Raw genomic sequence first — 21,795 nt, 5'->3', positions numbered from 1 at the left:
CATTTAACAAGGATATTGGCCTATATGAGGTAAATTCCTCCGCTGGTTTCCCAGCCTTGTGTATTTCAACAATAAACGCCAGTCTCTGGTCCCTGGGTAATATGCCGATCGATTTATTCTCGAGGTACATTTCGAGAAGGTGCGGTGCCACCTTGGAACCCGTTGCCTTGAGGAGTTCAATTGGGAGACCATTGGGTCCCCCCACTTTCCCTGACTTTATGTCAAGGATGGTGTCAGTGTGGGGATTCTTATGTGGGTTATTATCTCTTGCTCTTCCTCGAGAGTGGCGGTTGCAATCAGTTTGTAAAAGTGTCTGTAATAATCTGCAAACGCGTCAGCTATTCGCTGTCGAGGTATACATTTTGTCCATGCATAGCTCTGATCCATTGGTCTGCCCTTTCTCTCTTATCTAGCCATGCTAATAGTTTACTAGCTCTGTCTCTATGCTTGTATATTTTGTATATTTTGGCGCAATGTTTGTCTTTAGCTGTTTCGGTTGCTAAATCTTTATACTCTTTTCGTTTGAGTTCCAACTTATGATTTTCGAACTCATCTCGTTTGTCCCTCAAAGCTTGTTCTCGTTCTAGGATATTCTGTTCCAGTTCAAATAATTGTCGGTCTTTCTATTTCCTATGGCCTATAGTGAGTGATAAGTCGTGGCCCTTGATTACTGCTTTATAGGCCTCCCAAAGAATCTGTGACGATTGGACCGTCACACATTCTCAGCGAAGTAGTGATCTGTGTCTTTAATCAACGTATCTTTTATGTGGGGCACCTGAAGGCCCATTGGACTGATGGTGAGTGTCCTACGTTTAGAGGCAGTATTTATGCCATATAGTGTCTTTATTGGAGCATTATCAGAAATGCCCCTCACAAGGTGCTGCACCTCTATAAAGTGATGTGCACTATGTGCCAGAGTTAATATGTGGTCGATACGGTGGCTTTTGTAAGTGGCCGAGTAATATGTGTATTGTCGTGACAGTGGGTGCGCTGTTCGCCATATATCAGTCCAATCCATAGTTGCCGCAAATTCGGCCAATGTACTGTGTGCCCTCGATGTACCTCTTGGAGGGTATCTATCTGTCTGGTCACAGAACGTCAGATTGAGGTCTGCACCCATCACTATTTCACCTTCTGGTAGGGCAAGGATCATCCTACTTAGGTCCGGTAGGGCTATGTTATGTAAAGCAGGGGGTATATACACCAAGAGTACATTCATACTCCTACCCTCCCAGGTCCCCGACACCACAGCAAAATTCCCGTAGCTATCTGTATATGTCTGAGTTGCAATCAATGGGAGATTTTTCTTTATTAGTATCCCCACCCCTCTGGAGCCAGTTGTAAATCCTAATTGGACTACGAGTTTGTATCCCCATCTACCTAATGCCTTGCAGGTATTCCCCACCAAATGGGTTTCTTGCAGTAGAATATATATTGCCTGACGTTTGAAATATTAAAATACCACTCCCCTCTTGATCCTATCTCCTAACCCGTTTACATTCCATGAGAGCAGGGTTAGTGTCGTGCCAGAACTCATATCGTTAGGGGCGTCAGCTGCTGTCATTTTGGTGATAAAGAGTTCTCGCCTGCCATAATGTTTCCGAGGCGCCAAAGATGTGGAAATGTCTCCTGTGTGTACAAAGTGGATACCTTGTTTGTGGGCCTATGAGCACCAGATATAGCTGGTGGGATTCCGCAACAATTGTATTTTGTGATAACATAATGATCATTATGATGCATTTAAACACTATCAAACTCACCGTAACCTGCCCAAACCATCCACCCTCCCTGCCTCCCTGCTTGACGGACTTCGAACTACCCGCCACCAAACATTGCAGAGCGCCCGTCGCCCACCCATCTCAATTGTGGAGGAGAACAGACCAACAAATCTAGATCCCCTCCTCCTTAGCTCAATCAAATATCTTGCACACAGTCTCAGGTTATGGAATAATTAGTTCATATACTCAGCCAGATCAGTTCCAACGTATCGACTTTCCGACTCTTCATCAGTACACATTAAGGACGTCCCTGTGCACTCGTGCACAGGATTACCATGCGAGGAGTCGCAAAGGGCATATTGTTAACAGCTGTGCCTCAGCCCGGTTGTCTCAATTTTGTCTCTGCCCTCACCACGTCAGGCTGGGCCAGCACGGCCAGTCTCTGTTCGTTCCGCATCTGTGGTATCGCCTTCTTGTTCAGATGCTGTTCCATTAAGATCTTTCACCGTCCGTCTTCGACACCTATCCGGGTAACTCGTGCCTCCGACCTGTCGCCATCCATCCAGCCATTCCCAGACTGCCTCTGGTTCAGTGAAAAACCATGTTTTACCTTCCGCTGCCACTCTGAGTTTCGCCAAGAACATCATTGCATATGACAACTCTCTTTCCCTCAGGACCTTTTTAACTTCCAGGAAACTTTTGCTTTGTTTTTGGACTTTCAATGTAAAATCTGTGAAAAACATGACAGTGCTGTTGTCAGTTTTGATCGGAGGAGCACATCGTGCAGTCTGCAGTATTGGGTCCCTATCGCAAAAATTAAACACTCGAGCCAGTATGGGCCTGGGGAATTGTCCATGCTTAGGCTTGCCTCCCGGCACTCGATGTGCATGTTCAATCGAGGAAACGTTTGAGAGGGTCTTGGGCTGCAACTGTTGTGTGATTAGTTCCTCTACAAATAGGTCCATGGCCTGGCCCTCCGCCCTTTCGGGAACTCCTATGATTCTCATATTGTTCCTCCTGGCCCTTCCTTCATAGTCATCAAGTTGATTAGCAAGTGTCTGAGTAGTATTTTGTAAGTCCCGGACCTGTTTCTCTAAGCCTCTGGAAGTGATGACTAGGCCCTGAGTTGCTTCCTCCACTTCGGTAACACGATCATTCATTTTGTGGAAGTCTGCCCGGATAAGGCCAATGTCTATGGAAACGGAGTCTATTTGTGATTCCAATGAAGTGCGCACCGCTGTGACTGCAGCTAGGATGTCTTGTAGCGTAGGGTCTGTGCGCGCTACTGGCATATCGCAGGACCCTGGTCTTTTGGCTACCAGCCCATCGGGTCTCTCTTAAGACTTAAGCCAAGGTATCCTGTCTAATTTAGTCTGGTGCAACCCTCGACCCTTATTACTGGACATGGTAGATTCCACAGAGTTTAGGGCTGTGATACATGGGGGGGTGGAAAAGGCAGGTGTCTCGGGGGCCTCCCTACTGCCTGCCCGGTTCCACTCACACTGTCGGCCTTTTGGCTTACCCCACTGGAGCACTACTCCCCCCGCACTGACGGTATGTAGCTCCAGCTGATATTGTGGTTGTCACAGCCGGGACCGTCTCTGGTCTTCCCCCGGTATTCAGCTGAGAAGGGCACTGCAGAAGATCAGTATTTTTTAGGGCCGAGTAGCCATATGTTGCACTGTATGTTAACATAGGCGGAGAAGGTTCTCAGCATGGTGGGGCTCCGTCAGATAGCAGCAGGTGGCACTTCAGAGTGGCTCAAACGGCCTCTATCGCCTGTAACTTCCTGCGTGCACTGTATGAATGTGCGATTATTGTGGGATCCTGCTCCAGTGTGATGCGGTAAGATTATACTCCGCCGCGGGGCCTGGGGATCAACGACCATGACCCCTCGCACTTCTGCCAGTATATATCTGACCCCGTGCGCGCTGCACCAACAAAGTCAGTAGCTCAGAACAGCTCTGATTCCAAACTGCAACACCGTGCCTCCTTGCTCCTGCTGCTCCTCTCGTCGTGAGATAGACGACTCCACCACATAAATGCCACATGCAATCAGCCTCTTACTTCAGGTTTCCTTGTCAAACCTCCGCAGCGAGTTCACCTGAGCCACTGAACTGCTGACTTCTTTGCTTCTTGGGACTCGCCAGGGCGCGGTCTTTCCATTTCTGTGCTGGCCGGGCCCGGCCGCACGATCATTTTACGTCGTGGCGACTCCAGTAGAGACATGCTTGCTGAGAGCAGATTACTGTATGGATATTTAGGGGATTATGGTGATCAAAGCCGGAGCCGCGTTACAGTACGGCCATCGTCCTCAGCTGTTGGCCACGTCCCTCCATTGGGAGATCTTGACTGGCTTCTCTCCAGTCTGCGGTATTTGCTGAATTTGGAATGGGTGGGCTCAAGGTCATGCATCTAAAGCATGTGGCTCTTTATTACTTTTGCTCCAGAGGATCCAACCTTCACGATGTTAAACAACTTCTTTTTTTCCGCCTCATTCATAAATTGAGAGTGAGAATTACAGCCGAGGGGATGTGAGTAATCTAAATTATTTTGACCCCGCTAACACTGGCTTCTTCTTCTTTCAGTTCTGATAGAGGGTCAAGTGTAGCTTTTCCTGATATCCCAGTCACCTCTGAGAGTTCCAACTCTGGTGCTCGAATCCTCTAGTCACCTCCACCTACAGGTCTGGAGATTGAGATGGAAGGTTATAATGGTAACTTGAGATGGTTTAGGGCTGTCTAAATTGATGGTCATTGCTGTTCAAGCCTGTAGAAGAACATCAATGCTGCAGTACTAGTCACACAATGTCCCATATGTGCACTCTCCAATAATCTGAGTACTCAAAAATCATTCATTATCTGTGCTGTCTTGGTGTGTGCATTGTACCTATTGCCTACCTTACCAGTAAAACAATTGCTGCTAATCTAATCTTAGCTAAACTAATCATGTGTCTTGGGACTGGGAAGTGGGCTCACTACCAGCAATTGTTTTGCAGCACTAGTCACGTCAGTTTAGGGGTGGTGTTCCTTGCTAAACCTGGATCATGTGAAGCAGTATGCATCTTCTACTTTTTACACAGTTGATTTATTTTGGATCTGGTCGCAGCTACATAATGGCTCCATTGGGCTACCATAAACCCTACAACACAAACTGGATGGGGGAGGGTCCAAGGGAATAGGTTTAAAGACCAGCGAGGAGAATATCCCCTGATCATAAATAGTAACACCAAAACAACCTCGGGTCTATGTTTGCACACAAAAAGTATTTTTGCATCTGACAATGTACGTAAGTAATGGAAGGACTGGAGTCTCTCAAAATCTCTCCTCTAAATGTGGGGAATGATCCCTTTAAGGACGAAAACCCTTACCCACCATAGGTGGCATGCTTCATCATATGGGTTTCTCCTCCAAGTAGGAAGCCTAGTCCTACTGAGGGCTACAACTCCCTCACTGTGAGGGAGGAGCTCAGGAGTGTTTTGTTAAGATAGTCACTAACTAGCTAGGATGCTAAAATCCCATATGTGAATGATAGGTGTGGTGAGAGTGCAGCGCAAAAAAAGGGGTGAAAGTGAATCTAAACAGTGGTGAGATAAAACTGCCTAGGGATTGCAAAAAGGAATCTTTATTAACTTGCTCTCACTGGCAGGATTAAAAAGCAGTGCAAAGAGTAGTACTACTCAATGAGTATAGGTCGACATGTTTCAGCCTTCTAATGATCAAAAAATGTATCTGGGCTTTCTTCAGGACCAAGATGAATCAACAATTGCTGCTGCCGAAACAAGTGATAAAATAATGAAAAGATTATACAACACCAGTAATCCTATAGATGGATGTCAGGTATTACTGAGAATATCTGTAAGGTGAGAGAAAAAGAGACAACATACAATATGTCAAACACCAATCCTTCATTTATCATGTTGTGCATATAGTGCTATGAGGTAAAGCTTATCACCTTAAATAGCAACATCTCGTATATTATATCAGAGAAAATACACTTACCCATAAAATTAGGATAAGTATCCTCACCTCTACTTGGCGACAGCTCAGGGAAGGGGGCCCGCTCTGTAATGAACAGAATCAGTTGTCACATTTTACATCTATACATGTGGGCACTGATCTCAGTTCTACTGTGTGTGTGCAGAGCAAACCATACAGGACAGATCGTGTAGGAAGGTTCATACCTTATGAGACATGTCTTATGTCTATTTAGCTGACTGTTAACTCCAAATAAATGATGGCTCGCAGTTGACCATAATAGATGTTCATCTCTATTCAAGTAAATACATATCAATGTTAGCCAGTAGTGAGAACACTACTTAACCACATACCATCTATTTCTTAAATCTTGAAATACTCTAATGCGGCCATCCTATAGAGGTAAGAGCCATGAGTGAATAATAAACAAGGGCCTAAAAGGGCAGCATACCTGCTTGGTGGAAATTTACTCATGAGTCACTGAAGTTAAAGTATACCACTATCATAGACACCCGTCAATGTGTGTTAATATCGATTGACGTAGGCCGTCAAACAATTGCAGACCGCGGATGTCAGAGCGATTGTACAAGCAACGATTATGTTAGAGAAGCTGCTTATTAGAGAAACACTTTAGAAATACCTCCCATTTCATAAGCCAAGAAGGAATTCGTTAATTACAGTCCCCACTCACCTCTCCGTCGGTACCCCGTCACGGTACAGAGCTACTACTGGAGGTACCGACCGGCGGGAGGACCGCCTTTAAATAATGATGGCGTTAATCAGACAATGCTCGGAATTGAAGGACCCATAGGTGTCCGACCGCTATGCCTGGGCACTGCCGTCAGGAAGTCAATAGTGCGCATGCGTAGATTTCCGAAAACTACACAGAGTGACCAGTCTACGTCAATTACGTTTCGCGCATGTGCGCAAGGAAAAATGTTCATTCTATTCATAAGTGTGTTTTTTAATGTATAAAATTGAGATAACTTAATACACTAAGATAGTAGTGCTGTGGAACCAGGATACACAAGAGGTTTTTGAATGTATTAAATTGTAGATATTACTAATTGGCATGATGTCCACACAGTGTTGTGAAATAACTAAGTGGAAAAAACACACTAGTCACAAAACAGTGATGCTCAAATGTACAACGGATGAAGCACCCAGGAAATATTCAGAGATCAATATTGAGGATCGCCAAATATTATTTAAAACACGGGAAAAGCTAAATTTTTCAAAAAAACTGAATTTTTCAAAAAAAGGGGGATTGAAAACAGGTGTAGTTTTGTGTGAATATTTTACAAAAGAGAACACACAACCTGTTATCTCAAAAATGTTTACAGGACAGAACTATGTCCCGGTTGTAAGAAATGGGGCAAACTAGTGTCTCTAGAAATGTACTCTGTAAGCGCTGAGTGTTAATATAGAGCCAGCCAGGGGATATCGTCATTTAAACCTGCGGTGTCACTCTTTATTCTAAACACCCAACGAAGTTCTCACTGGAAGAGGAATTTAGAAACATCAGTAATATGTGCCGGAATCCATGGTTGTTCCAAGACCGTCCAGCGGAGGTCATCTGTAGAGTGATTCATATCAAGGAAGTGGTTTGTTAACTTTGTTGACCTCTTCTTACATCGAATAGTGCTCTTATGCTCTGATATTCTTATCCTGATCTTGCGAGTCATCATCCCCACGTAGAGGAGACCACATGGGCACCAGATCAGGTAGATCAATCTTTCACTGTTGCAATTAGTGTGTTTAGTTAATGACTAAGGTCTATCTGTGCCAATATCAATTTCTGTTGTTTTCTCAGTTTGTGGACAGACGGTACACGTACCACAAGGAAAATGCCCCTTCACGGGGGGTAAACCCCACAGGGCTTCTTGTCCATTAATTTTTCTCTTTCTTGGACGGGTATGTACTAATTGATCTTTAATATTAGACCTCCTCTTAAAGGAAAACATGGGAACAGGCAGTGTTTCTTTACCAATATTCAGTATTTTCCTGAGTTGGTGATACTCTTTTTTATTTGGTTAGAATAGCTACAAAATGTGTTCATGAATGTCAACCTTGAATTTGTCTCTTTCGGTTGATGGATTTCAATTAATGCCTCTCTATTGTTATTAGCCGCTCTTTTTCGTGATTTCCGTATCGTGGTCCCCGGATACTTCTTTTCTTTCAGATTGTTAGTAAGAGTGCTGGCATGCTCTTTGTATTTCTCAATAAAGGAACAGTTTCTCCTAATCCTGAGAAATTGTCCGAAGGGGAAATTCTCACGGAGAGCTTTAGGGTGATAACTTTGATATGAGAGCAATGAATTACACGCCATTGGCTTTTTATGTAGTTCAGTGCTTAGGCACCACCTTTAGGAAAGATTCGAACATCAAGGAAGGATAAACTATCCTTGGAAAATTCAAAAGTGAATCGTAGGAAGTCATTTCTCTCATTAAGCCATAAATGAAAAGACTCAATGGTTTCGGAGGAACCTCTCCATATTACAAAAATATCATCAATGTTAACGTTTCCAGACACGAATGTCTCTGTTGAAGGGATTATGTTCTTGTAAAACCACAGTCTGCTCAAACTGATGGACATAGAAGCTGCCCATAGAAGTGCCCGATGTTTGCAAGTATAGATCATCCTCGAACTTGAAAAAATTCTCCTTCATGGCTTTTCGGGCACATGAAATAATAAATTGTATAGGTGTGATACTGTCAACAGGGTGAGATTCAAGCAGAAGCTGTATAGTAGTAAGAGTCTCATCCTGGGGTATGCACGTATACAAAGACTACGTCAAAAGAGACCAGATAATCCTGGTCTCTATCAAACAGAGTCTCAGCCAAAAGGCGTAGCAAGTTCTTTGTATCTTGCCGAAAAGTGGGCATACTCAATACCAAAGGCAGTAGAAAGTAATCAGTAAAAGTCGACAAAGGATCAAGTATTGATCCTATGCTGGAAATTATGGGCCTTCCAGGTGGTGGTTGCTTCTCTTTGTGTATTTTATGTAATACATAGAAGTACGGCGTAATGGGAAACAGCGTCTTCAGATAGGATGCTTCATGGTCCGTGATCCAGCTATTTTCTTTGGCCTCGTCTACCATCTTCTGATCTCACCAGAGAGACGTTTGGTGGGGTCCATCTTAAGTGGTCTGTACGATCTCCTGTCTCCAAGTTGGCGAAGACACTCTGTTCTATATGTCGTGGTGTCCATAATAACTGTAGCGCCCCCCCCCTTATGCTGATTTTTCAGAATTGGAAAGATTTTGGTACTGTTGAGTGTTCTGTTCGAACAGTCCGTTCACATCATGTAAACCCGCCTTTTCAAAAGTTACAACTTGTGCAGGAATCAAATGCGCAGGAGGATTAAAAGTAGAGCGAGGTCTCAGACCCGTGTTCTTCATCTCTTCTCCAGAATCGCTGATAGGTTGGTGTTTAAAGAAGGCATTCAGGCGGATTTTACGAAAGAAGCCAGCTAACTCTTGTCTGATTTGAAAGGCATCATCTTTGCAAGTTGGCACGAAACCGAGACCCTTTTCCAGGACCGATGTTTCAATTTCTGTAAGTATTCGTGCACTTAGGTTGACAATAAATTGGGCTCGTGGCTTCTCCCCGGTTGTACTGGGGGTTTGGTCATGCTGCATGTAGTTGTGGACGCCAGCGGTGTATTCCAACGCACTGTGGTTTGTTGATTTCTTCTTCGGCCCCGTGTTCGTCCTGGACCATACCCTAAAAAAGGCTGGTTGGGAACCATGTTGTTATAGGGCTGAAACGGAAACATCTGTGGTTGGAAAGGATGTTGCGAGTATCCAAAGGGTGCCGGAGGCCACCATTGCATCGGGCCCTGGCCAAATTGGCCACCTCTCCTTTGTCCTCTTCCTCTTCTATTCGGTTCTTTCCAACCTCTTCCATCGTTTAGAGAGGAATCGGAATCAGTAGAACCTTCCTCACTTGCAGAAGTGGAATAGTTTGAGCCATACCTTCTACCTCTTTGATTGAACTGGGGAGGTACATATGTGTCACTAGTGTATGGATACACTCCTTCGAAAGAGAATTTCTCAAGGTCTTTTTTAAATTTAGTGATTTTAGTGGCGAGAACTAGGGGCCTGATTCACAGAACTAACTTAAGACAAAATCCTAAACGTACTACTTTTGGTATTCACAGAAGGCATTTAGTAGTAGTAAAGTTAGGATTTTCTCTTAAGACTGTCTTAAGTCTGTCTTAAGTCTGTCCTAAGTTTTTTCTTAAGTCTGTCTTAAGTCTGTCTTAAGACTGTCTTAAGTCTGTCTTAAGTCTGTCTTAAGTGTGTCTTAAGTCAAACTTAAGACAAAATCCTAACTTTACTAATACTACTAAATGCCTTCTGTGAATACCAAAAGTAGTAAGTTTAGGATTTTGTCTTAAGTTAGTTCTGTGAATCGGGCCCTGAGTCTTTAAACTCCTTATTGCTTTTATTGGTTTCATCAGCCTGTTTCTTGTAAACTGAAGTCACCAATACTGATTTTATGTGAGCTTCCAAAGTCTGTATTTCGACCAAGATGGTATCAGCAATCCGTTTAGCTTTGGTGATGATTAAAATTAACCAGTCCCTAGTACATCGCCAGGCGATGAGGGACCAGTCTTTTAGAAATGTTTTATCTTCTAAAAACAAGCGTGGTGCGTTTGTTACAATTAAGCCAGTTGGTGCACAGTTTGCTCTCAAATATTCAGTCATAATTGCTCCGTGTATTTATGTACGTGAGTGGGAGCGTTTTAGCACAAGAAGATTTTCCCAGTCGTCTCCAGATGTGGAGCTCAAACTAGGGGCATTCTCTAGAATACTAGGCGTGGTGAGAATGTCACGACCCATATCTGCCATTGTAATATGATCAATAGTGGCTAGGATCTAAGGTAATTTTTAATGTGGCAGGTAGCTATATGGTATTAAAAAGAGAGTGGATGGTAAATGGGGGAATATATCCTCCCCTGGAGGATAGAAGGAAACATCTAGTTGCAATCACAGGAGATGCACCTTGAGGTAAGTCTGACTACATGGGTCTCCCCTCCATTTTTCCTCCCATGGGACATGTAGGGCTTGTTCCTGGGGCTTACCGAGAGCGCTCCTCTCTGCGGTGGAGCCTGACACAGGTCATCTCACCAAGTGGTATCTTCTCACCACAAAGTTGGTAAGAACGGAGCCCCCTTGTTTTAGGTCCTGATGAATGCCACGGGCCCATTTGGGCCAAACGGCAGAAACATGTTGACCACACTCAAAACGGCGAGGGAACAATAAATTCCCCCATTCACCGTCCACTCTCTTTTTAATACCATATAGCTACCTGCCACATTAAAAATTAATTGGGTAACTATAATGGTTTTTAAACTTCACTCACTTTTCACGGGCCCCCACTTAGTTTACAAGTGCATCTCTGTCGTCAGGTGAATGCCCACCCTCCACCAAACTGAGTTTCTGGAGGGCGAGGACTGTTGATGATGAAGCATGACACCTGGTGGTGTCTGAGGCCAGTATTTCACTTTTCGTGAGATGTCCACACTCACAACTTAGTCTTAGAGAGTCACTGTACTGGGAGCGGCCCTGTTTGTGTTGAACATTTTAGGTTGGAGGCTGGCCTGCTCTTAGCGCCCTGTGCCTCTAGTTCCCTCCCCCAGGACTCCCCTGGAGTTAGTGTGGTTTTAAACGTATAATACAAACATCAAATGAATTAGGAGTGCAGTATTAAACCTTCATATGTTATTTCATACCCCAAAATATTCAAATATAAATCAGTAATTATAGAAGTGTGATCTGAAATAAAAATTACCCCAATTTCTGAACCTAATATTTTGCTACCACTATTAGATTTAGTGAAAATATCAATTCTTGAGTTAGAACCATTAAAAGGGATCAAAAAGGAATACTCACTGTGAGAAATTGGATTATTGGTTGAATGAGGGGTGGCCCTTGATCAAACAACAGCCACAATCCCTGTCAGGGTGAACTGTAAAAAGTCACTAGATAAAACTGTGCTTAACCCTCTGGTAACTTGGCACAAAGCAGTCAGGCTGACCTTAAGGGCAATGTATAAAGTGTTTATGCAGCCCACAGACAGTAATAAAGTGTAAACACAACACAAGAAAAATCACACACCAATTTAGAAAAACAGAGTGAATTTTAATAAATTATTTGAAACCAAAATGACATAAATCCAGTCAGTAGAACTGGAGTTATTAACTTTTTTAAGTTTTTGGTAAAAACGAGCACCTAAAAGCTCAAAGTGCCAATTGCAGACATCTAGTCCACAATAGAGCACAGGTCGCATACAAAGAGTGCCTTGGCCCCGGTCAGTGCTTACCTTCGGACTTGGAAGAAATTTTGAAGAAAATTGTTCAAAGTTCAGCGGGGTAAGGCTGCAGGCGGTGTTCAAAGAGGGAGCGTCATCAACGGGGAGCTGCTGGCCAAATTGCAGTGAAAATGTCTAAGTTCAGACTTAGTCTCTTTTTTGGAAGTCAAAAATCTCCAATGGGATGAAGTTGGATGCTGCAGATGATGCGAGTTCCAGGAGACCGGATATCCCTTTGCTGATGGACCGCTGAACAGGATTTGCTGCTGCAGAAAAGAACGTAGCTGCCGTGAAGTCCGTCTGTCATCAGTAAAGAAAAAGGCCTCTCAGGATCGGTTTGTAGCTCAGAGTGGTCCACCTCTCGACACCCTCAATATCTAATTAACATTATAGTACAGAAACATTGAGGTGGTCAAGTAAGGGAAGGTAAGGGAGGGAATAGCAGGGAAGGAGATCTGTAAAAGAACTAGACAATGTAAGATCATCATTACTACTCTTCAATTTTTTCATTCAGATATTTCTTTCTGTATATTGATAACCATAAGTACCTGAAAACCAAAAGATAACTTCCAAAATAATATAAGTGATGCATGATTCTAATTACATCATGTATGCTAGATTTTTCCCAGTTTTTGTTTACTTCATATATGTGTCTATAAAGAAAAACCCGGACCAAAGAGATCACTTAACGCAATCAGGGAATATTCCTGATGAGATATTTGTGGTCTACAAGCAACCTACCCATACCAACAATCAGCCTCACATCACAGGTGAAAGAATCCAACAACTGGAACTCTAGGAGCCCCTGTTAAGAATGGCCAAAAAATACTGTCATAAGTAAAATATTGTTCATCATAGCGTAAATAGCAAACAACTCAATGAACGTATAGAATATCCAGGTAAAGTTGCATAGATAGTTCCAGATATCTTTAATTGCACCGCTTGACCATCTGTAGTTCCCTCTGGGCTGTTTCTCCTATGATGTCACCTTGAAAAACCAATAAAAACCTGTTTAAAAAAAATAGATAGTTCCAGATATTAGAACATGGAGGATGATTGGTTAGTCACCAACGTAATGCTAAATCCCAGTATTTCCAAAGTTATACAGAAAAAAAGAAAATAAATAAACTAAACAAATTTGCACCAATTCGGCAGTCTTCTGTGTATCATTTCCATAACAAATATGAGGAATATCAACCCTCTAAACTTGTTATCACACACCGCCCACATCAAGGAACAAATGAATCGGATCTCCTGAGACGTGTAACGGGCGTCTCAGCTGTAAGAATTACCGCTTTCTAAATAAATGGAAGTTCGTACTCACTTTGTTCACAGAACTCCAGCTTCCAGAGTAAAACAAAGCGTCATTGATCAAATAGATGTCAACTAACACCCTTAACAAACTGGAACCACCATGATCCTGGGATGATTCTCCAGAGTAATGCAGGTTTCATCAAAATGAATAATCTGCACCGCTATGCGGGTTGACCCCGCTTTATCTCTTCCGGTACAATCAGCATTACAACGCGGGTCCGAGCGCTTACAAAACCGCTAGTATTCATTGGAAATGTAGTGCGCTCTCATTGCCAAAATTAACCCTCGCTTCTGCATTTTGCAGACCACCACTCTGCCAAAGAGTGGTAAACACGTATGTATTTCTTCAGGCACATTCTCCCAGAAATCACTTTAACCACTGGAAACCACCAGATCATATGGCAGCATTCATTTGGCTCCTTGGTGGACGTGCCACAGAAGTTTTAACACCAGCTGACCGGTGATGCACCTTAGGCAGATAGATGAGCAGGTTGGCCCCGGCCCTCTCTCGGGTCTCAGAGCAGTGTTTAGCCAAAAATGTTTGGCATCCCCACGAAGGGTCCAATACTGGAGCAGAACCACTTGGGGACGGGGGGGGGTTAGGACTCACACAGGCTGGGTCTAGGTGAGGGTTCAACATGGTTTAAGCCTTTTCTGCCCCTGTGGATGTGATCAGGAGGCCAGCCAATTAGCCCTTGGAGGCTCCACGCAGCAAAGCAATCCTTCCAGGCTTAGCAAACCAGTCCTGTGGAGTATTTAGCAGCAGGCAGTCCTCTGAGAGTCTTTCTGCTGATCTAGAAAGTCAACTGAAGAGAGGGTCTGAAGGTCCTATTTTTGTACCAGGTGCATTCTTTGACTGAGGACAAGTTTCTAGAGAATTCCCTTTGAAGTACTTGAATTTTCCTGACTCCCCTACCCTGGCCCCAATCTGAATGCATGAACAATGCAGGGGTGACATGTCCTTTGTGTGGAGGCAGAGCACAGCCTATTCAGTTACAAGTGGGGCTGTGCCCAGCTCCGAAACCCCCCCCCCCATCCTGCCACTTCATAGTCTTTCCAGGCAACCTAATCCCTCTATTGTGTGGCTCTCTGGGAGGAATAAACAAAGTCCAAGTGCCACATACACCCAGGCATGTTACCCACGAAAAGGATACAGGCCCCTTTCAGGAATACAATGCATTGTAATGTTATAGCTTCTAAAAGAAAACTGAAAAAGGCCAAAAACCTCTTTACACGTCAATACGCTTTGTGGAGAAGACTATGTACCTGCAGTAAGCTGCTGTTTTCCACACTTCTACAGAGTTTTCAAGGACAGCATCTCGAGAATTCCAAGAAGGGCACCATTGTTAACTAGAAGGTGTCTGCGCGGTCTAGTAGTTGGAACAGATTTATGTCTTGGTGAGCGTGTGAGCTGAATGAGGCACGCTTCAACTGAATTCCCTGAAGTTTTTTTGTTTGCTTTTCTTTCTTAATTTTTCCCTGTTGTGCCACTGTTATTGTGCCCATCTGTGTCTTGCTCTAATTCCACCAGTGTTTTTATTTTCTCGTGCCTGCCTGTTACTTTCGCCTTTCGCCGCTGCTGCCCCTGCGGCCCCTCCCCCCGGAATTCCCCCGCTCCCGCCTCTCAGCCTCTCCTCCCTCCCACCTCCCCTATTTAATGGCGGCCACTGCGTGGTCGTGCAGCGGGCGCACCAAAGGAGCACCAAAGGAAAGCTCGTCTGCACCCGTCCGCGACCTGACCGCGGCCAGCACCAGGAACCCTGGACCTCCCACTACCGATCGCTATGACACCACCACCCTCCTCGCATCTACATGACCGCCTCGCAGACATCGTCCAACAACACAGCCTCAACATCGTATCCTACGCCGACGACACCCAGCTCATCCTCTCACTCACCAAAGACCTCACCACTGCCAAACTCAACTTCCAGAAAGGAATGCAAGACATCGCAGTCTGGATGACCAACAGCTGCCTAAAGCTCAACGCAGAGAAGACAGAAGTCCTCGTCCTCTGTACCACCCCTTCTGCAAGGGACAGCACCTGGTGGCCGACCGCCCTTGGAAGCCCACCTACCCCCTCAGACCATGCCAAGAACCTCGGCATTGTACTCGACTCATCACTCACCATGAACCGACAGGTCAACGCCGTCATCTCCAGCTACTTCAACACCCTCTGCATCCTCCGCAAGACCTTCTAGTGCAAAACAGTCACCCACGCATTCATCACCAGCAGACTGGACTATAGAAACGCACTCTACACCAGCATCAACAAGTCTCTACTCCGCAAATGCTGGAGTGGGTTTATTTTAGAAAATTTGTATACCCACTCCATTTTGCATGTTTACATTAATCAGAATAATTGACTAACAGTAATTGTACTAATTGGTTTGCTGTGGAAATTTACCAACCTTATTAATATATATACACGTGGGAATTGCATTTGCATGGCCTAATTCATACGTAAACTAAATTGTGTACGCATATTAATGATAGATAATTAGAAAATTGCATGATATGTGTTGCTTTCGTGATGTAATTGTGATTTGTGCTTTATAAAGTGAGTATAACCCGCATTGAGTGTTGCTTTTTGCTAGATAAAAACACACACATATGGGTATTAGCGAGGGAATAACATTTTATTAGTCATTTTCATATATTAATTACGTTTTTGTGTTTCTTTGCTTAAGTTGTCCATTCAGGCCTTCTTAAAGATGGCCGCCTACTTAATCGACGCTTTTGACAACACTCCACGAGACTCTGGGTGAAGTGTGCCTGCGCTAAGATGAGCAACAATGGCCTCGTCCTGACCCCAGGCAAGCTGTACCCATCAAGGTCGCACTGGAAAAAGTGCCAACCCTACAGACAAAAGACTTTCTTTAAAAACCGGAACCAGCAAGTGTGATGACATGGTGGACTAAACCTTATGAGAACTTTGTAGGACGACCCCTGACTAGCCAATCAGAACAGTTTAAAACTCATTCTTGTTACATTGAAATCACTATAAAAACTCATAGAATAGAGAGGTTGTGTGGTCGTTTTCCAATTTCCTGACGTTATGCTGACGGAGAGGACGGTGACACTGCAGGACAGCTGTTTCCCTGATTCTTTGACGGCGGACTGATCAGATGCCCAATTTCCTGATGAACTAAATAATTGTTTTCCAATGGGCATAGAGTGACAGAACGACTGAATTTGATTTAGAGGACGACAATTAGCCAGAATAGGTAAATATGATGGCGAGCTGCTTGACTAATCATTGATTTCATTTGCATTATTTAGATAAAATTTAATTTGATTTATTACAGAAATGCGTTGGGTTGTTTATTTCCAGAATTGTATTAATGTAAAGTGATTAGAAAATTAGAGAAACGACTAAACCAGCAACTAACTGATCCACGGCCAATTTATGAGAGGAATACCGAAGGTAGAATCTAGGGCAAAATGAGTGATAGAAGGTTAAGAGGATATATTGCTCATTAGGGTTAAAGGGGTATTTCCTTTCATTACAGCGGTTGGAACAATCACCTCTTTAGAAAGCAGACCGATAGAGAATGAATGTTGGTGTTATGGGCCCCACCAGCGAATGTAGTGACTAAGTGTGTCTGTGAGATCTATGGTCTGTGATGAAGAGAGGGATTTTGTATTCCACGCTGCATCAGTTCTTCTGGTAGCAGTATGATGGTTAGCTATTGTTTTGGTTTAGTGATTATTGCTTGTACATTGCTTATTGATTATTGATTGGTATTGGTTTATGTACTAACACTCTATGTTGAATCGTGTTGAGTTTTGTGTCGTTTGCACGATTTCTGGGATGTAGGAAGTCGGAAGTTTGTAACAGTTCCGTAGTAGAGCAGAGGTAAGCGCTGCTCTCGGGAAAGACGGATTTGTTGTAGCCTGTAGGTACACAGGGGAACGTGTAGCGATTGAAGTTGCACGGCGCATTGTCTGGGTTTGATTCGGTAGCATCGTCGTGTGTTGCCATTAGAGATATTTTTTGTATGAGTGAAGAGTGAATGATAGCAAAGGGTTACCTGTGAAATTTTGGTCTTAGGTACCGGGAGTCCAAATGGCATTCCGATAACGCTTATCACTGAAAAGGTAGCAGGTGTTCTCTGAGATAGTTAGAAGGACAAAATAGAGGGAAGCGCTGTTTTGTTAGCGAGAGTTATAATTCTGTAGTAGGGCAGAGGTAAGCGCTTCTCTCGAGAAAGACAGAAGTCTGTGTAAATGTTCTACATTTTTCTGTATGACAGTGTGTGTATGTAAAGACATTCCGGTTAATTGCGAAACTCTAGTTTTATTTCTAATTCTAGAGAAGCGGTTAGTTGATGCTTGATAGAAGGGTAAGGTAGAGGGATGTGCTACTTTATCAACGGAAGTAATGATTCCGTAGTAGGGCAGAGGTAAGCGCTGTTCTAGAGAAAGACAGAATTCTCGTGGGAAAGGTCTATTGCTGTTCTTTGGTTAGCGAAGCGGACAATGGAGATGTTTTTATGTTGTTACTAATAGAAGTGTAGAAATTGAAACAAAACTTACTGAGCGGATTTTTGTGAAGGAGGGGTCAGTAGACAGGAGCAGGTGCTGCCGCAGTGGCTGCTGACGTCAGGACGACCGCGCTGGGATTGGATAGTCGGTCAGAAACGTAAAACGCTCTGGAATGGTGCGTTAATGTAAAGCCGTGCTAGGATTGGAGAGAAACAGGGTGACGTAGACGCTCCCTATTGGTGCGTTAGTGTAAAGTCACGCTAAGATTTGAGGACTGTAACAGTGACGTAGATGCTCCTGATTGGTGCGTTAGTGTGAGTCGCGCTGCGAGTGGACAGAATAGCGGTACAGTTGTAAAGAGAGACTAGCGATACACGGAATACGAGAAAATGTATTACCAGCCACCAGACAAGGAGAAAAAGACGTGGTTTGGTAGAATCAAGAAGTGGTTCAAGAAGGACAAACAGGGCAAAACTAGGGAAGGACAGTTACTTCCTCCACCGAAAAACCCCGCATCTTTAATGATTGCAAAATATGGATATCATACCTGTATTTGGTTAGACAATTGGGTAAAATATACCAAGGACGATGGAGTCTTGGCATTTCCAGAACATGGTTCCTTTAATTTGGCTGTTTTAAGAAATTTGAGGGAGAAAATGATGTATCTAGAACCAAGACCTAGACCAACACAATTTGAGGCATTGACAGAGTGGGAAGACGAAATGCATGAACGAGAAAGACAAAGAAATGGTAGAGGATATAGGTACCTATTTGGCAGATCATATGGACATGAGACACATGATGATCGAATGAAAAGATGGCGGAATGCGAGTATGACTGAGGGTGTGTTTCCCGTAAGAACGGTAGGAGAGAATGAAGGAAGAAAGTGTGTAGAGAAAAGGCATAACGTGGAGTCGAGTGGGTATGAAGCAAATGAATCAGAAGATGATGTTTTTAATGATATGTTTTATAAAAACCCACCACCGTATCGACCAGAACCAGAAATGTTGACACCGAGTGCTCCAATGAGAGAAACATTACGAATTATCAAGACCGAGACTATGTCACCAGAGTTAGGGAAAAGTAACGCCTTAAGAGAGATAGAAAACCACACAGAAAATAGAGCAAATAGTGACAATTCTGCGGAATTGGCCAAAACTACTCTAGAATTAACAGAGAAAATAAGAGAATTGACCAAAAATCTAGAAGCTGTAACAGTTCCAGTAACCATAGGTCCAGTGATGCCCATATTTGAGAAGCAAAAGGATAGCGAACATTGCTTGACAGTACCTTACAGGAGCCATAATTTGGTTGAGAGTCCAGAAAGGAGTCAAAATGAGAATCCATGGGGACCGACAATAAGTATGTTTGAACCGAGTGTTTCAAATAATCCATTCATAAATCAGAATTATGCTGAAAAGAGTAGAATGACAGTAGAAACATTGTTAGAACCACAGAGAAATCCAGAACAAGGTAGCATAGAAAACCCAGTAGGACCCTCTGTAGAAGAATTAAGTGAATGGCTAAGAGGGTTACAGAAAAAAGACAAAGAATCCCAGTCAATAGATGTGGCCAAATTACGAATGGTATTAGAAGAATTGATAGTAGGAACTATCCCTACTGAAAAATTAAAGGCATATCAGGATGAAGAATTATTGTTTCTGTGCAAAAGTGTGACATGGAGAGCGAAAAACCTACATGAAAGATTAGGAGAAGTTGCGAATGAAATGGGAATTGATATCGAAAAGGTAAAAGCTTTGCAAAAGCCTTATCGAATTGATTTCACTGAAAAGGATATTGAAAATTTGAACACCACAGGACGGATAGGACAGATTAAGGACATAATCATTTTAATGAGAAAATGGGGAGATGTGGATAAATGGAGAAGTAGGTGGTATAGAAAATGTGACGATGCCTCAGAGAAGACAGTATCAGCATTCCCTGTTAGAGAGAAAGAAAAGGTAGTAACTGAATACCCAATGAGGGAGATTCCAGGGGGAGGATATGTACACGTCCCATGGACAAGACAAGACATTTTGTCCTTTACAAATGATTTCCCTCGACTGCGCGAAAAGCCTGTCGAGTGGTACCGACAGGTAGACAGATTTGTAAAACTGTCAAAAGTACTATGGATAGATTTAAATAGTCTCTTTGACATAATTGTACCAGCAGATTTGTGGACAGAGTGCAAGCTTATGATCAACTGGCCAACTCAGGAATATCCTAGGGATCCTAAGACAGGAGCTCCCGACCCAGAGGTAATAAAGAAATACGAACAGGATATGGCATTTTTTAAAAATTAGGTACCTCCTAAAAAAACAGACTGGGTAAAAATTGACCGAACACATCAAGAAAGTAAGTAGTCAGTACATGCATACTATGAGAGGTTAATTCTGGCTTTTAAACAGTTCAGTGGAGATGAGAACCTGAGTGATAAGGATTTGAGTCATTTCGTATATAGATTTGTATATGGTTTACGTCCAGACATTGGTGATATGATAAAACAACATACGGTTCATTGGCAAAATAAGAAAATAGATGAAGTTTTGAGACATGCTAAATATTTCAGCGATGAAATTGAGGCAAAACAGCGAAAATTTAAGGAAAAGGCTATGTGGGCACAGGTGAAGGTAACTGAAAGGCAGGAAGCTCAGTTAGTTGAACAAGCAAATAACCCAGGAACTAAGCCGAGATTCGGCCCAGGAAAAGAGAAAGGTAATATAGAAGAAGCTAAAAAGAAGTTCCCATGCCATAATTGCAGTAGGTTAGGGCATTGGAAATCCGAGTGTAAATTTCCTCCAAATACTAATAATGAAAATCCGTCATTGAATCCACAGGTGCAGAATGAGGTGAGTGGTCAACTGCAGCAACAGCAGCAGGTTGTTACCCCACAGAATCAGGTGCCAAAACCGCCTTTCCCGCAGAGCAGAAATTCTCAGAAGTATAGTAATGAATCGGGATTCTACAATGAAGAACAGGTGAAAAAGCTGTCACGCGCTCGCGCTGTTTCGCAGTATTGGCTGCAACGCGATGAGAGTGATTCAGAAGGAAGCTATTGACGGTGCCGAAGGGAGGAAGAAGAGTGCGTACTTGGCGCAACTCTAGAAGTAGACCAGACAGGACCATTTGTAGATGGGAAGGTTAATGATGAAAATATTACTTTCCTAGTGGATACTGGCGCTACTCGATCAACTGTTAGATCAGCTGATGTTAAGAATCTTCCTCTCTCGGACGAAACGATCCAGGTAGTTGGTGAATCCAACAGACAGATAAAGACATATCTGACAGAACCAGTAAAAGTTAGTATAGGGAAATTTTCAGAGATGCACCGCTTTGTTGTGTGCGACTCCAGTCCTGTGAATTTGTTAGGTAGTGATCTATTGTGCAAGATGAATTGCACTATATTCTGTACTCCAGATGGAATAGCATTTGAAACACCAGATGAGGATGTACTCTATAAAATGACAATAGCTAATCGAGAGAGTGAATTTACTGGAACCTATGCAATATTCAACCCTGATGAATTGCCTAAAGAATTGAAGCAGTCTGTGAAAGCAGAAGTGTGGGATTTTACCGGAGAAGATGTAGGACTAATGAGAAATATAGATCCAGTAAAAATAACTGTAAAAGAAGGAGTAATATATCCAAATGTCCCTCAATATAAACTGACACCTGAGATAATTGAAGGAGTAACTCCAATAATTGAGAAAATGATTAAGCAAGGAATTCTGAGAGAAATAATGAGTAGTCCATGTAATTCACCAATAATGGGACTGAAAAAGCCTAATGGGAAATTTAGGATAGTACAGGATTTGAGAAAGGTAAACAAAATCATTGTGTCATGTTGTCCCATAGTGCCAAATCCATCAGTGATTTTATGCCAGATTCCCCATGATGTGGAATGGTATACAGTGATTGATCTATGCCATGCTTTCTTTTCTATCCCATTACATCGTGACAGTCAGCAAATTTTTGCATTACGT

At 43.1% G+C, this 21,795-nt stretch overlaps 1 protein-coding gene across 1 annotated transcript in view; it reads right to left on the bottom strand.

Moving 5' to 3' along the window:
* LOC146805080 (histone H2A, embryonic-like) overlaps window positions 1–5,740 on the bottom strand; it is a 77,957-nt gene extending 72,217 nt beyond the window's left edge. Inside the window, exon 1 of the mRNA XM_085620467.1 lies at window positions 5,720–5,740. The gene's annotated coding sequence lies outside the window, so the exon portion shown is untranslated. The remainder of the gene's footprint in view (window positions 1–5,719) is intronic.
* Window positions 5,741–21,795: the final 16,055 nt, after the last annotated feature.

Source organism: Triturus cristatus, chromosome 8, assembly GCF_964204655.1.
Source record: "Triturus cristatus chromosome 8, aTriCri1.1, whole genome shotgun sequence".
In the NCBI taxonomy this organism is placed as follows: Eukaryota; Metazoa; Chordata; class Amphibia; order Caudata; family Salamandridae; genus Triturus; species Triturus cristatus.
This window is presented reverse-complemented; position numbering and strand designations above follow the sequence as displayed.